Here is a 6,053-nt window from a genome sequence, read left to right on the forward strand (position 1 = left end):
TTCGCGTCCTCGCGTGAGTCGTGTCTTTGCGCCCGCCCTGTTTTGGTGGACAGGGTCGGCAATTGAATGCAAGATAACAGACTGGAGTAATGATGGAGGACAAGGCAGTAAAGATCTGACAAGCTAGATAGGCAGGGGGGGAAGCAGGATCGTTGGGGGCAGCAGCTTTGGGTTTGGTTGCTCAATGGTGTCGATAAGGGGAAGAGGATGGCCCCCCAGCGATAAGACGGGGATGTCATGTCACGATCGAGTGCAGCAAAAGAGGCTTGCGCCGCGCCGCACCGCACAACGCGATGATGACGGCCTTCTCAACTCGAGCGCGTTTGCGCCAACCCTGGTGATGGCTGAGCGCAGCAGCCTTGGTAGGCAAATCCAAGTGGACTAGGCATGTCCTGCCCCAAGAGCTGCAGCAAGCGGGGAGTTGTGATGGTAAATGTGCTGACGTTGTATAGCAGAGCATTGGGTGACCGACCGCTTGGAGGTGGGAGGGGGAATATGCCAGGCGAGAAGCTCAGGGCGGCGGTGGGGTGTGTGGTGTGCAGGGCAGGAAAGAATATGACGACGCATTGAGGAGAGCCACTTACAGCTTCGGTTGCGTGTGTGTGTGTGTGTGAGAGAGAGAGAGAGAGAGAGAGAGAGAGTGAGGGAGGGAGAGAGATAAGGGATAAGAAATCGAGTTGTGGGGTGGGTGTCTGTCGTCTTGTTGAGCTGGTGTTATTGCAACACAGTGGAGGCGACGAGCAAGTGTATGCGGGTGAAGTGAATAGCTGGTAGACTGAGTAGACACATTGAACAGATATGACGAGCAAGTCAAGGGGGGATTGGCGAGCAGGAAAAGCCACCATGACCTCGAGCTTTTATATTCTGGGTTGACGAAACCAGCTGGCTTGGTGACGGTACTGTTGCCGCCATTGAGCCAGTCACGAGCGACGTATTCCCGGACACAGAAGCAGGGATGCTCGATGCCGGTACAGCGGAAATCAGAGGCAAGTGCCACCAGCAGTACCTCGCTGGGCCGTGGACCGTGGTAGGTTTTGGCTCGTTCAGACAAATTGCACTGGCAACGCAATGCGTCTTTGCTGCGGGAGGGAGAGAGGAGAGAGAGTGTATGTGGTGTGGCATGAGAGGGCGAGGGAGCTCTTGGTTGTCATTGCTGTTATACAGTAAGTCTCTTTGAGATTAGCACGGTCCGTGCTGGTATGTTTCTGGGACTCCACTGTACCCCGCCATTCGACCACTAGCGCATCATACAGTAGGTATACCTACCCCGTAGACTACCGTACCTAGCACTACGCGCTGGATCTGCTGCAGGAAGGAGCAGGCAAAACAGAGGGGGATGCAATACATGTACTCTTGCTGCCGACTATCGTGGTGATGTACATTTCTACGTACCCTCATTCTCCGACGTCAGGGGAAGCCCGCCCTTTGAACGATGCGGACAGCCCGCAAGGTTGTCTAGACTAACTTGTAGTAATTATGGATCAGTCACCCGACAAAGCAGCATTGCATTGCGTTGAACAAGCTGCAGCTAGCTGGTGTACACATACCTATCTGTATGAAGCTGAGTTGGCCATTGTGTTGACTCGAGTCTCGTCGTTTATGGGACAGCCACCTAACCTGTTCCGCCGTTCCTCAGCTCGTCTTCTCTCGTTGGCTCCCCGACCAGAATAGTCGACCAAATGAAAAAAAAAAAAAAAAAAAAAAAAAAACTCTCAACCGTCCGACCTCGCATCGATCGATCGAAGAAGAGTTATGCAAAGCAAGCAAGCAAGCCAGCCTGCCTGTCTGCAAAGGGGGCTCGATCAGGTTGGCAACAACGGCCCCTAGCACCGAGCACCAAGCACCAAGAAGCAAGAAGCAAGACGCAATGCCGAATGAACCAAATCCAACACAAACACAACACAACAGCCCAAAACACATCAGTCCGTTCTCCGGGATCCCGAGGCAAGTCGCTAGAAATAGAAGCAAAAGACGGGGAAGGAAAAAGGGGGAAACAAGACACAGCACAGCACAGCACAGCACAGCACAGGGCCTCTGTGGGTTCCTCGGCCATCAATCAGCTGTCAGCGGCTCGACCAGATCAAACTTGCTCTGCGTCCCATTTGCGTGCTCGCGTCAGCGTCGAAATCTAGAATCAGAAACGCGAAACCCATCCCGTCCTGCGTCAAGAATAGTCCAGCTGGGACGCCGGGGGTTCCTTTGCTTTCAACCGACGCCCACCAGCCACACCACATCCGGCCATTTCTCCTTGGTCTGTTCCTCAGTACTTGGCTTTGGCTGCTCCTCTGTCTGTCCCCTGGCATTGTTCATCCCTCGAAAGGATTCAAGAGGCCGTTCGAAGAACCGGCCACAATTCTTTTGTTTCTCTTCTTTTCTTTTTTGAAGTCTTCAACCAGGCTCGGCGGCGTGCAGCGGGCAAAAGGACAGCCAGTCAATCCACAGTGGGCAGGGACCACAACAGTACGTAGTAGACCGGGGGGAAGTGCTCCACAGGGGCGTTGTCTGGTCCAAGGTCGAGCCCGCCCACGCCCCAATCGAAACTGTCCACTGAGAAAAGTTCGAAAAGTCACCCGCTGACCACGACTACCAACCCCCCCAAACGTCCAGCTTCAGGCGGGGCCACGCCCAGGGCATAGGCGGCCCCGAGAGCAGGTACCACCTCGAGTCCCACAGGTACTTTTCCAGGAACCGGATGTGTGAACCGGGAAGACGTGGCCCAGCTAGGTACAGTACATCTACACCTCTATCTGTCTCTCTCTCTCTCTCTTTCTCCCTCTCCCGCCTTTTAGCCCAACGAGACCAACTTGCAAGTCTTACAGTGCGGCACAACCTGTGCGTCAGGAAGGTCTTCGACTCTTCCACCAACATACTAGGTACGGATACCTAGGTTACGCTCTACACTGCCGGCTACTACAGTACACTACACCAAGCAAAGCAAGTCAGCCCCACCGTCCAGACCACGGGATGCTGCAACCGCTGCATGGAAGAAGACACGGGCTCTCTGCAGCTGGCTAGGAGACGGCGTCTCGTCCGCTCAAATCTCAATACAACGCATCCAACACCTTAACAGCATATGCACGGAAGAGGGAGCCGTTCAGGACAACCCTGCCGACCTCCAACGACAACTTAGCATCGGTACATCGTGATTCGCAATCCCCTCGTCCAGTCGGCCATTTTCCCATGCCACTTGAGAGAGCATGCATCCGCACTCGTCCTTCACCGCAACAATCGGAAACATGATCCAGTTAATTCAATTTTCCCGCCTCCCGCGCTGGGACGTGCGGGCGCTTTTTCCTGGACCACCTGGACCATCGCTAGGATTCAGCCGGCACCGCCTCTCGGACTTCCATCTCTGGCAACCTGATTACACCTTGACGGGCGCCCGAGCGAGCGCGCCCGCGGGTACAAGAGAGCCATTTTGAGGAGGCATTTCAAGGAGGCATTTGCAACCGCCTGCTTCTCCTGCCGCTGTCACCGTACTACGTGTGTGTTAGCTATCCACACATCAAATACTTCTAGACACGATGGCCATGCCGTCCAACTTGCCCTAGAATCACAGATGACTCGGAATGAGAGAAATTCAAGTGGAGACCTCCCAGCTACGGACAACTGGACACGGAAGAGCCACCAGCAGCCCCAGCCTTTGACGATCGATCCACGGACGTCGTCCCTGGAAGGGCACCCGGCAAGCCGTCTTGCCTTTCGGATGATGATAGATGACAGATGTTCAGGCGGAGCCCGACGAGATGGGGAACTGAGCAGTGTACCTACACGTACTCCAGCTTTATATAGCAGGAACCCAATTTGATTCAAACAAGTTCAGACATGTCGAATTTTCCAGCAACTACATCGGAGCATCAGTAGAATTGGCCAGCCTTCTCTCACCCGCCCTTTCTTCATCTTGCAGGACCCTTGTGGGGAGGGGCGGCGGCGGCCGTTTGGAAAACGGGAAGCATCGTCACTGTCATGGACTGAAATGGTTGGTGGATCGGGGTCCAGAGGCTCCATTCAGTCTCTTCTCCAACACTCGTTCGCTGTGCGCCGCCGCCGCCGTCGTCAAGCGGGCCAGAGCTTTCTGGCCACACTCCTGCGTTGTTCCCACATTGTAGTGCTACACTACATGACGCCATTTCAATGTCAAGCGACCCAAGATGGCCACAGATGCCATGTTGCCAATTCCCGTTTGTCACGACTTCCCCCCCCCCCCCCCTCCCTCTGCTTGCTCTTTCTTCGAGATCTGGATGACGCCGCACCGTGTTGACGGCCCTGGACAACCACATTAGTGAGTTGAGCAGTATTTTAGTGTACGGAGTACTAGTAGTAGCATGTCAAGGTCTTCTCCCCCCGCGGAGGATGACGACGCATACGTCAACACCTAGTAATTCAAGATTCCGGCACTTGGCTCGATTTGCGAGTGTCGACAATATGAGGGGAAAGGGAAAGCCGGCCGTTGCCCCCAAATCTAGAGCCGCTTGGCTGGGGAACCGCATAGAAGTGGTCATTTGTTGCCACGCTTTTTATTCTTATTTTTGTTATTTCATGTTTTGGTGGCTTTTTTTGCTTGGTCACGAGCTTCATGGCGTGCATGATATCGTCGCATGGGGCTTTATATTGGCCCGGCTACGCGCTTTTGGCATCAAACTAAGCCGCGGAGCCGGCGACTGGGGCTTTCTGCCGGCTCCCCCTCCCCCGCTGTTGGCCAGCGTTGGTCTGTTCGCCTTCACCGTTCCCTAGACGAACGGGGGCCGGATCGAGCTACACCGACTTGAGATTGCTTGCGAGCATGCGACGGGATTCTCACGAGCTGGCAAGCTCTCACTAGGCCACCTTGAAGCCGGTTCCCTTCCAACGTTCGCGCAGGGCATAGAGCACGTTGTACTACGCATCAACAGACACAACGACTGAGCGCGAAACGACGCAGCCAGAGAGATGCTCCCAAACAGTAAATTCAGTACAATGAAGAAAGCCATCATAATTTCGGGAGCTTCTAGGAAACCAAAGCGCAACCGAAGTCGTACACACAAAGCCTGAGCTTGTTCCGGGACGCCAAGTTCCTTTCCGAATATGCCGGCCGTTGCATATCAAAAACACAGTTCGCGTCTGTCTCTTTTGGGACCTCTCATGCGCCATTGCGCCTCACACGCGGTCATGGCCACCATGAACTTTCGATACTCGCAATCGTATACACTCGTCCCCTCCCCTCCTGTCGCCCCCATGTTCTGCGTGCTTCGAAGCACTGGATATCATTCAATTTTGCCTATGCCGATTCAGCTGTCGATGCGGTTGCGGTTGCGGTTGTGGACGAGGGCTCGGGGGCTCCTTCGATCTGCGCTTCTTCGCCGCGACATTGCTGTTGACTCTTCTAGACAATCATCTGGGCAACGCCCTGACCACCAAGGGTCTTGCTGCCAACGAAGGCCTGGCCCTTGACGCCGGCGAGGAGGTAGCAAATGGCCGTCAGGGAGAGGAAGACGCCAGCGGCGATCAAGCTGCTGGTAGTAATGATGGTGCTGAGGAACTGGATGACGGCCATGCCGGCGTAGGCGCCGGCGCGCATGTAGTTGGTGGAAATCTTGCGGATGAAGCCATCAAAAGTAGACGAGGTAGGGCAGATTCGGAGCAACAGAGGGATCTCAATGAAGAGGATCACCAGCGCGGAGGCACTAAAGAAGGGGTTAAAGGATTAGCTTAAAGCAAAGGGTTGTCCTCCTTTAGTAAAAAAAAGCCGCTATGTCCCGAGTAGTAAGACGACGACAGGTTCTTTTACATCGGCACCCTGGCGTTTAACTTAAGTACACCTGACAATCCGTTAGGTCTTGGGGGCGGGGTACGAGGACTGATCACATGTTACCGTGAGCGCCTTCGCCTCTTACTCCTTAGTCTCAGGGTAAAATCGCGCGGCGTATATGACCCCGCTAAGCAGCTTTACAGTCAGGTGCCGTGTACCTCCCGCTTAGGCTTTTAACGTAACGTTGTATGGATACGACAGGTCGGGGAACAAGGTGAGGTAATTCACCGCTACCGTTATTGTAAGTGGGCGGCCGGGTTACTAG

This window comes from Colletotrichum graminicola (assembly GCF_000149035.1).
Source record: "Colletotrichum graminicola M1.001 genomic scaffold supercont1.41, whole genome shotgun sequence".
Lineage (NCBI taxonomy): Eukaryota > Fungi > Ascomycota > Sordariomycetes > Glomerellales > Glomerellaceae > Colletotrichum > Colletotrichum graminicola.